The following is an 11,491-nucleotide window of genomic DNA, read 5'->3' on the forward strand; positions in this document are numbered from 1 at the left end:
TACTTCTGTTGCACTTATATACAATACTTATCTTAGTTCCTTGAAGAATCTAAGTTTACAATTGTATGCATTGCAGTTAACTTTAATGTTGCCGGTTACAGTTAGGCACTGTCTACTCTCATGTTTTAACATGTTACTCATTTCTAGAGAAGTAGAATGAATGTATGTGATGTACGTTTTATGTTCAGTGAAATATAATTTCAGTTTCATAAGGGTAAAGTAATCTTGTGAGAAACAGGGGAGATGTTGTGTTTGCAGATTACTAATGCTTTAGGATGCATAGTATACTTCACCACCAGCAGGTGGCACTGGTTATATTGGAGAGTAGATGTGATGTAATCGGGAGAGTAGAGATCCCATGAGACTGTTCTATGCATTGTGCAGTGTACCGTTGAGAGTTAAGGACAAGTAAAAGGATGAACGATAACTACTGCCTCCTCATTCTTTAAAATCTACTACAATTCCTCCGTGGGCAAACATCACAAATAGCTCGTGTGAAAATGATAATAATGTAGAGGTTGGAGTAGATTGTACAGTTTAGAGTTGATGGAGAACAGTTTGAGTTCTCTCCATAAGCAGCAGTGTAATGAAAATAAAGCGGTTGATGTGAGCTGGAAGCAGAAAGCTGGAAAAAAAGGAGACTTACTGTAAGAGGAAACACCATCCAGCACAAGGAGGAGAAGAAGGAGAGAGAGAGTCAGTGCTGAACTCCTCCGAGCTTTCACTCTCATATCCCACTTCAGGCAGGTCGGGGGGGACCACAAACTCACCATCAGTAACACAGAACCGCTGTCTGCACTGCGCTCTTTCACTCTGGGGCTGAGAGCTGTCTGGTGCCTTCTTATAGTGCCCTGTGACACACCCTGCCCCGCCCCTTCATTTCAAGATTGGAATGCATTTCGTCAGTTTGCACCTATCATTTAAGTCTACGTCATTCATTTTGGGCGGTGTTTATGTAACCATGACAGTGTGCCGAGAGAGGAGGCGTGGCAGTGCCTGAAGAAATGAGCAGTAGTGGAGAAGTGTGTGAGATTGGTGCAGGATGTGAACAGTGTGAAAGCGGTGAGCTGTGCAGTGGGAATGACAGAGGCATTGAAGGTGGATCTTGGATTGCACCAGGGCTCGACCCTAACCCCTTTCCTATTTGCAGTGATAATAGACAGGTTGACAGATGACATCAGGCACGAGGCCCCATGGACACTGATGTTTGCAGACGATCTTGTGATCTGTAGCAAGAACAGAGATCAAGTGGAAGAAAACTTAGAGATGTGGAGGTGTGGACTAGAGAGAAGGGGAATGAAGGTCAGTAGGAGAAAGACAGAGAACATGTGCGTGAGGGTGAGGACAGTGGAATGGTACAGCTGCAAGGAATAGAGGTGGCCAAAGCAGATGACTTCAAATCTCTGGGGTCAACTGGACAAAGTAAGGGCGAGTGCAGAAGACAAGTGAAGAAGAGAGTGCAGCTGGGTTGGAATGGATGGAGGAGAGGAGGATGTCAGGAGTGATCTGTGACAGAAGGTTGCCAGGAAGAGTGAAAGTGTGCAAGACAGTAATAATAGCAGCAATGTTCTTGGTTTGGAGACAAAAAGACAGGAGGCTAAGCTGGACGGAGCAGAGCTGAAGATGCTGAGATTTTTATTGAGAGTGACAAAGTTGGACAGGATTAAAAACGAGAATATTAGAGGGACAGGACGTGTAGGACAACTTGGAGACAAAGTGAGAGAGGCAAGGTTGAGATGGTTTGAACACATACAGAGGAAAGATCCAGGAGAACAGAATGGTGGAGATGGAGTTGCAGGTAGAAGGAAAAGAGGAAGACCAAAGATGAGATTTATGGATGTGGTGAAGGAGGACATGAGGACAGTTGGTGTGACAGGAGGAGATGGAGGGACATATTCCACTGGGGCGATCCCAAACAGGAACAGCTGAAAGAAGTCTATAAACAAATTGAAATTAAAGCTGAGCCCTTACTTTTCTTACAGAAACCTAATTACTTAATTTATGTGGTGGCATGTAAAGGGGGCGTGGTCCTTAGATGTTACCCTGAGGATCCTTGTGACTTCCCATCATATGAGTGCAGTGACTTTTGCTCGACACTCCTTGGGAGAGTCAGAGTGGTGCTGAATTTCCTTTCTTCCAGTAATCTGGCTGCAGGACACAGACGAGTGTTGATGAAGGTTGTTCTTGTGGCTTTTTGTGTCTTTGTGGGGTTTATAAGTGAGCGTCAGGTTTTAAATGTGGAGGTGAATGGAGGGAACACGGTAATGATGAGGAATGACAACAATAACTTTATTGTTGCACCTGAGTGACATGTGAATGGGGAAATAATCAGATCCAGTTAATGCTGTAATGGAAAGACCTGCATGACCGCGTTTAGAGATACAATCAGGACATGTCGACACTTGCATCTAAAAACGTAACTAGTAACTGTGCATAAGGGAACAGTGATTTACGTAATTGGACAGACGGTGATTCTCTGAAGTCATGATGTTATTGCCATATAGTGATCCCCATAAATCAGGTGTAGTTCTATTAGACTTGTGTACCTTTAAACATGTAGTTTGTTCTTTTGAAAAGCATTTCTGAACCTGTGGTGATGAATGATCATGTATCTTTAGTGATAGCTTGAAAGTTTGTGAACCCTTTAGAATTTTCTGTATTTCTGCATAAATATGACCTAAAACATCATCAGATTTTCACACAAGTCCTAAAAGTAGATAAAGAGAACCCAGTTAAACAAATGAGACAAAAATATTATACTTGGTCATTTATTTATTGAGGAAAATGATCCAATATTACATATCTGTGAGTGGCAAAAGTATGTGAACCTTTGCTTTCAGTATCTGGTGTGACCCCCTTGTGCAGCAATAACTGCAACTAAACGTTTGCGGTAACTGTTGATCAGTCCTGCACACCGGCTTGGACGAATTTTAGCCCGTTCCTCCGTACAGAACAGCTTCAACTCTGGGATGTTGGTGGGTTTCCTCACATGAACTGCTCGCTTCAGGTCCTTCCACAACATTTCCATTGGATTAAGGTCAGGACTTTGACTTGGCCATTCCAAAACATTAACTTTATTCTTCTTTAACCATTCTTTGGGAGAACGACTTGTGTGCTTAGGGTCGTTGTCTTGCTGCATGATCCACCTTCTCTTGAGATTCAGTTCATAGACAGATGTCCTGACATTTTCCTTTAGAATTCGCTGGTATAATTCAGAATTAATTGTTCCATCAATGATGGCAAGCCGTCCTGGCCCAGATGCAGAAAAACAGGCCCAAACCATGATACCACCACCACTATGTTTCACAGATGTTTCACCATTGTTGTTCAGTGTTCTCCTGATGGTGGACTCATGAACATTAACATTAGCCAATGTGAGAGAGGCCTTCAGTTGCTTAGAAGTTCCCCTGGGGTCCTTTGTGACCTTGCCGACTATTACACGCCTTGCTCTTGGAGTGATCTTTGTTGGTCAACCACTCCTGGGGAGGGTAACAATGGTCTTGAATTTCCTCCATTTGTACACAATCTGTCTGACTGTGGATTGGTGGAGTCCAAACTCTTTAGAGATGGTTTTGTAACCTTTTCCAGCCTGATGAGCATCAACAACACTTTTTCTGAGGTCCTCAGAAATCTCCTTTGTTTGTGCCACGATACACTTCCACAAACATGTGTTGTGAAGATCAGACTTTGATAGATCCCTGTTCTTTAAATAAAACAGGGTGCCCACTCACACCTGATTGTCGTCCCATTGATTGAAAACACCTGACTCTAATTTCACCTTCAAATTAACTGCTAATCCTAGAGGTTCACATACTTTTGCCACTCACAGATATGTAATATTGGATCATTTTCCTCAATAAATAAATGACCAAGTATAATATTTTTGTCTCATTTGTTTAACTGGGTTCTCTTTATCTACTTTTAGGACTTGTGTGAAAATCTGATGATGTTTTAGGTCATATTTATGCAGAAATATAGAAAATTCTAAAGGGTTCACAAACTTTCAAGCACTACTGTACTTCGGCAGTATCCTAGCTGTTGTCCCTGAGATTGTGTAAATTTCTGTGTCAGGAGACTCACTGCTGTGAACCATGACTGATCGTCTTCGAGTCGTATAATTGGTGATGAGTTTATATACAGATTACAGTCATGTTTAAATCACATGAAGGAAATGAATGTTTAATATTAATGACCTGAAAGAAAGTGATTCCAGAACAAATCCTTAAATTAACCCACATAAGACTAACCATTCAATTTGGACAAAACTAATGGCACCCGCTATAAAGAGTTCAAGTTCGTGTGTCTGTGATCGCTGACCCGCTGCAGTGGCTGATTTAGCATGTGTTGCTTTTTCACCGTTTCATCGTTGTTTTGTTGTTTCCTCTGAGCTCTCTGTGAGCTTTGCCTTTTATGGAGTTTTGTGGGTGTGGCTAAATTGGCATTTATATGTATACACAGATGAGTAGAAAGAAAATCAGTGAAACATTTGTAAATCTGGCAAATTATATTGTTTGGTTTTACTCTGAAAACTTTGAAACAACTTGATTAAATGAGCCCCAGTGGAACAAACTGAACCAAAATGAGCTTAAAATGTTTAAAACACATGTATTGGCTAAAGTGCGAATGTTTACATGCGTACTTGTGTAATAATGTATATCCTATGAGCCAGGAGTAAATGTCATCATGGTAATGTCAATGCCAATCATATTAAAGTCTCATCATGTCGTCCCCCCGTCTGTCAAGTCAAGTCAAGTTTATTTGTATTGCGATTTTAACAATAAACATTGTTGCAAAGCAGCTTTACAGGATTTGAACGACTGAAAACATGAGCTAATTTTATCCCTAATCTATCCCCAATGATGAAGCCTGTGGCGACGGTGGCAAGGAGAAACTCCCTCAGACGACATGAAGAAGAAACCTCAAGAGGAACCAGACTCAAAAGGGAACCCATCCTCATTTGGGCAACAACAGACAGCATGACTATAACATCAACAGTTTCAACATAAAGTCAGCCTCGCTGATGCCATAAACTCCTCACCGATGAAAACCCGAGTGCAAAACCGCTCACGACAACCACAGTCACAAAGCCAGCAAGTCAACTGTAGTCCCCAGCCACAAAAGCACCACTGCAAGAGTCCAGAGCGTCCTCCAGGTGTGACCCTCAACTGTCCACATGGGGCCGTCCTCCACAGGAGCGATGCAATGAGACTCCAACCAGACACAGGGCACCAGGATGGATCAGGCAGGTCCAAGGAGCAGAAGAGGTTCAGCATCTCGATCTCAGGACCAACATGTAGCTCAGAAGGACAGATTGGGGGGGAGAGAGAGAGAGAGAGAAAACACAGGTTGTTAGGTATGCTCAGTGTCACCTGAATAAGTAGGAACAGTATAGATATTGCACTGAGTACAAGCAGGGACTCCGACAACTAACTATGACAGCATAACTAAAAGGGGAGAGTCAGAAGGTAACACAGGCATGAGGGGCCCCGGGACATAAAGCAGCAGCCACTACACCATCAACAAACTCGAGTGAGCAAGCGAGTGGGGACTGACAGCATCCATACATCCCAGTTTACCAAAACACTCTGTCTGAGGATCCTCCAGATCTACACCTTTACCTCATAAACACCATTAACACAAGGCTTGATGAAACAGATTTGTTTTCAGCCAAGACTTAAACACTGAGACTGTGCCTGATTCCCGAACACTACTTGGAAGGCTGTTCCATAACTGTGGGGCTTTGTAAGAAAAGGCTCCGCCCCCTGATGTAGCCTTCACTATACGAGGTACCAGCAGATAGCCTGCACCTTTTGATCTAAGTAGGCGTGGCGGGTCATAGAGGAGCAGAAGTTCACTCAGGTACTGTGGTGCGAGACCATTCAGTGCTTTAAAGTTCAATAGTAGTATTTTATAATCAATGCGAAATTTGATTGGGAGCCAATGCAGTGTGGATAAGACAGGGGTGATGTGGTCATATTTTCTAGTTCTAGTAAGGACTCTTGCTGCTGGATTTTGAACTAACTGGAGCTTGTTTATGCACTTATTGGAACATCCAGACAGTAAGGCATTACAATAATCCAACCTGGAGGGAACCAAAGCATGAACTAGTTTTTCCGCGTCACGTAGTGACATTAAATTTCTTATCTTAGCAATACAGTTAGGTCCATATATATTTGGACACTGACACAAATTTTCTTTTTTTACCTGTTTACTGAAACATATTCAAGTTATAGTTATATAACGGGCATGGGCATAAAGTCCAGACTTTCAGCTTTCATTTGAGGGGATCCACATTAAAATTGGATGAAGGGTTTAGGAGTTTCAGCTCCTTAACATGTGCCACCCTGTTTTTAAAGGGACCAAATGTAATTGGACAATTGACTCAAAGGCTATTTCATGGGCAGGTGTGGGCAATTCCTTCGTTATGTCATTCTCAATTAAGCAGATAAAAGGCCTGGAGTTGATTTGAGGTGTGGTGCTTGCATTTGGAAGATTTTGCTGTGAAGAAAACATGCGGTCAAAGGAGCTCTCCATGCAGGTGAAACAAGCCATCCTTAAGCTGCGGAAACAGAAAAAAACCCATCCGAGAAATTGCTACAATATTAGGAGTGGCAAAATCTACAGTTTGGTACATCCTGAGAAAGAAAGAAAGCACTGGTGAACTCATCTCATCTCATCTCATTATCTCTAGCCGCTTTATCCTTCTACAGGGTCGCAGGCAAGCTGGAGCCTATCCCAGCTGACTACGGGCGAAAGGCGGGGTACACCCTGGACAAGTCGCCAGGTCATCACAGGGCTGACACATAGACACAGACAACCATTCACACTCACATTCACACCTACGCTCAATTTAGAGTCACCAGTTAACCTAACCTGCATGTCTTTGGACTGTGGGGGAAACCGGAGCACCCGGAGGAAACCCACGCGGACACGGGGAGAACATGCAAACTCCACACAGAAAGGCCCTCGCCGGCCCCGGGGCTCGAACCCAGGACCTTCTTGCTGTGAGGCGACAGCGCTAACCACTACACCACCGTGCCGCCCACTGGTGAACTCATCAATGCAAAAAGACCTGGACGCCCACAGAAGACAATAGTGGTGGATGATCGCAGAATAATTTCCATGGTGAAGAGAAACCCCTTCACAACAGCCAACCAAGTGAGCAACACTCTCCAGGAGGTAGGCGTATCAATATCCAAATCTACCATAAAGAGAAGACTGCATGAAAGTAAATACAGAGGGTTCACTGCACGGTGCAAGCCACTCATAAGCCTCAAGAATAAAAAGGCTAGATTGGACTTTGCTAAAAAACATCTAAAAAAGCCAGCACAGTTCTGGAAGAACATTCTTTGGACAGATGAAACCAAGATCAACCTCGACCAGAATGATGGAAAGAAAAAAGTATGGCGAAGGTGTGGTACAGCTCATGATCCAAAGCATACCACATCATCTGTAAAACACGGCGGAGGCAGTGTGATGGCTTGGGCATGCATGGCTGCCAGTGGCACTGGGTCACTAGTGTTTATTGATGTGACACAGGACAGAAGCAGCCGGATGAATTCTGAGGTATTCAGAGACATACTGTGTGCTCAAATCCAGCCAAACTGATTGGTCGGCGTTTCATAATACAGATGGACAATGACCCAAAACATAAAGCCAAAGCAACCCAGGAGTTTATTAAAGCAAAGAAGTGGAATATTCTTGAATGGCCAAGTCAGTCACCTGATCTCAACCCAATTGAGCAGCATTTCACTTGTTAAAGACTAAACTTCAGACAGAAAGGCCCACAAACAAACAGCAACTGAAAACCGCTGCAGTAAAGGCCTGGCAGAGCATTAAAAAGGAGGAAACACAGCGTCTGGTGATGTCCATGAGTTCAACACTTCAGGCAGTCATTGCCAACAAAGGGTTTTCAACCAAGTATTAGAAATGAACATTTTATTTACAATTATTTAATTTGTCCAATTACTTCTGAGCCCCTGAAATGAAGGGATTGTGTTTAAAAAACGCTTTAGTTCCTCACATTTTTATGCAATCATTTTGTTCAACCCACTGAATTAAAGCTGAAAGTCTGAACTTCAATTGCATCTGAATTGTTTTGTTCACAATTCATTGTGGTAATGTACAGAACCAAAATTAGAAAAATGTTGCCTCTGTCCAAATATTTATGGACCTAACTGTATGTATGTATGTATGTGCGTGTGTGTAAACTCAAAACTGCTTAGTGCGTCCTTGTTTGTATTTTTGTCTTGTTTTCTTTTGTTTTGATTTTGATATATTATTATTACCTATATTATTTAAGGTTTATTTTCTAATTTAGTGGCTTTTTACGTGTTTTTGTTGCAAATGCTGTTTTGTTTTTCTTGTTATCTGCTTATTTATTCATTGTTTGTTTACGTTTGAAATAAACTATCATCATCATCATCATCATCATCAACTACTTTAGGACTACAGCTGACTTGCTAACTTTAGGACTGCAGTTGTCATGAACAGTTTTACACTCAAGTTTCCATCAATGAACAGTTTATAACATCAACGAAACTGACTTCATGTTAAAACTGTTAAAAATGTTATAGTCACGTTGTCTGTTATGACCCAGATGAGGATGGGCTCCCTTTTGAGTCTGGTTCCTCTCAAGGTTTCTTCCTCATGTCATCTGAGGGAGGTTTTCCTCGCCACAGGCTTGATCATTGGGGATAGATTAGGGATAAAATTAGGTCATATTTAAAGTCATTAAAATTCTGTAAAGCTGCTTTGCGACAATGTCTATTGTTAAAATTGCTATAAAAATAAACTTGACTTAAAAGTGCTGCTTCGGCGAATAAGAACCTTCTGATTTCCTCCTGATTTTCCGTCTCCTCAGTGGGCGGAGCGACAGATATGAGGAAGGAAAAAAGGTAATGATGAAGTGATGATCAGATGAGAGCACAGGGATTGTCAGGGTGATTTCTCTTCACATGGAGTCTGTTTAATGACCTGTTTCTCCACATGCTTTAATAATTCTCCACACTTCATGTAAACTCCACAGATGGGTTTCAAGTTAATGTGGGTAGGTTTATACATTTCCATCATTTTCTGTCTTCTACAGTGTTTTCTCTTGAATGTCATTATTTGTGCTGATCAGCTTCATGGACACGGAATGAAACTCTTCTCAGAATCAGCGTGTGGACTTTGGAGGCTGCAGGAGACAGAACTGATTTATTCCTGATGTATTATGAACTCTGTGCTGTAAATGTGAAATCCCTTACATCCTGAATGAGTTCAGAACCAAAACAAATATACTGTAAAAAGAATTAAAAGCTTTATACAGGACAGCAAGCCTTTAATTCTATTGGCAGTGTGTTTGTTTGGTTCTGAATTCATTTAAGATTTAAAACATTTCACATGTAACTCATGATAACTTTCACCAAAACATCACACTTCTGCTTTTAATTGAATAAAAACTACTTGACAGTAATAACAGTCCAGCTGTTCCCTGGATACCAGGAGTTCCCTCACATTGGTGGGCGTGTCCTAGAAGAATGGAGCACGTGCAGTTGTGTAATCCTCCAGTTTCGGTTGAAAACAGGAAGAACCATCACAGACAAAACAGGAAGTGGTTCCACAAGTCACGTGTGTGAACAGAACAAACAGACAGACAGAGTGAAATCCCATCCTCTGTGATGATCATCTGGTAATACTTAGAAAGTTTGAGTATGTCATTGTGTCATTACTTTACAGTAAAGTTTTGTGAGAATAAAAAGCTCCTAGTGATGTCAGACAGGATGATCAGACTCAGGACTTACTGAAGAACTCTAAATGATTCACACGCGTTAAATGCAGTCAGATGGAATTCCTGTCTAAAAATATCTCGAGATAAGAATGATGATGGTGTGAGTCACTGCAGTTATTCAGAATCGCATCTCCTGATCTCTTTGACAGCATGACATTTATATGTAGGAGGAACATTTTGTAATCAGTAACCTGTGTGTGTAAGTTTAACAGTTATTCCCTGAAATCGAGTCGTACATGAGCTGATGGGTGATGAGGCGCGTAGCACCGAGATTAAGTGGAATAACTGTTTTATTCTATCCACATTCACTGGATTTTGAGAAACAGAGCATTTTTATTTTTTTGAAAATTTGATAAATAAAAACTATATACAAAATGTCGGACAAAATCATTTCCACCTAGAATGTAAACAAATCGGTGAAATGACAAGAGCAATTTGTGAAAAATGCGACAATGATAATTCTTGAAAAATAAAAAAAGATGTGCTTACCATCAAATACTTATTCCAAATATTCCATATTTTGTTGCTGTTTTGTATTGTTTGTGGTTTTGTTTTCAAGTAGAGTTTTTATTTCGTCCTTGGTTGGTTCAGTAACACGCTCCACCATTTTGTTTTTCTCTACTCACGGTATATAAGCCGATATCCTAGTAGTAGAGTAGCCAATCAGAGCATGCGATTGCTCATATCCAGTGAATGTGGACAGAAATATATGATTTATTGTGTCATTGTCCTGATTTATTGATGTAATATAGGTGAAGTAAATATATATATTTCATCATCAGATTTAAATCTTTATCTTTTAGGACATTCTCAAAATTACTGCTGCATCATTTTTTTCTCTGTCTCGTATATTGTCCCGTGTTCTCTCGGTGTTGTTGATTTACTCTCTTTTTATTTGTATTATTGTTTTTTTTAGGTTTTTATTTTATTGTATTCGCTCATGCTGCTATGGCAGGAGTCTGAGCCAAAGAATTTCACTCCTTATACTTTTATAATGGACGGAACAACAGTAAACTGAACTTCACACAGTGTGCTGATCATCAACAGAGTCGTCTTTCAATTTTGAGGCAATTTATTATTTTTAACCCACATTCTGTAACGTTCCTCCCTTTTTCTCTTTCTCCTCCTATCAGTGTTGTACACAAAACCCATTCTCAGATTATAATAATGCGGATTTGCTTGTGTTTCGTATGTGTGAGTGGAGTGATTGTTAGTGGTTTAAGTCATTTTCTGATGTTTATCTTTTCACCTCGCTGTGACGTCATCAGGAGTCTAATTCCTGCGCTGAGTCTCCCAGACCAGTCTAGACATAGTTCAGTCACTTCAATAGTTCTTCAGTGACTCACGTCATACCGCCGCTCCCTGCTTTTATTACCTCACTGGGCCTGTTGTGCTCCTACACTGTATGGGACACGCCCAAAAAAAACCAGAAACTGTTGTTCAGGTAACAGTGCATGTGGGTTTTTCACCCTAAAGCTGTATTTTTATAAACAAACATTGGAGAGTTTTTCAGTTTGACTTCATATGTAAAGGACAGACTTAAATCAGTTGTGTCTCCTGCGGACTCTAAAGTCGCCACTGTGAATGTGAGAGAAGACGTTTCCTGTGTCTGTGAGTCTCATCTGGAGAAATAACAACAGGTACAGAACACTGGTTAGGGGAATTGTTTAATTGAAAGTGAAATTAAAAAACAGTAACTGATGGAAAACTGTAAACTTT

At 41.1% G+C, this 11,491-nt stretch overlaps 1 long non-coding RNA gene across 1 annotated transcript in view; it reads left to right on the forward strand.

Moving 5' to 3' along the window:
- Positions 1 to 8,865: 8,865 nt before the first annotated feature.
- LOC132888520 (uncharacterized) overlaps positions 8,866 to 11,491 on the forward strand; it is a 2,897-nt gene continuing 271 nt past the window's right edge. The window contains exon 1 of the long non-coding RNA XR_009654939.1: positions 8,866 to 11,412. This is a non-coding gene — a long non-coding RNA (uncharacterized LOC132888520). The remainder of the gene's footprint in view (positions 11,413 to 11,491) is intronic.

The sequence above is a fragment of the Neoarius graeffei genome, chromosome 7 (genome assembly GCF_027579695.1).
Source record: "Neoarius graeffei isolate fNeoGra1 chromosome 7, fNeoGra1.pri, whole genome shotgun sequence".
In the NCBI taxonomy this organism is placed as follows: domain Eukaryota; kingdom Metazoa; phylum Chordata; class Actinopteri; order Siluriformes; family Ariidae; genus Neoarius; species Neoarius graeffei.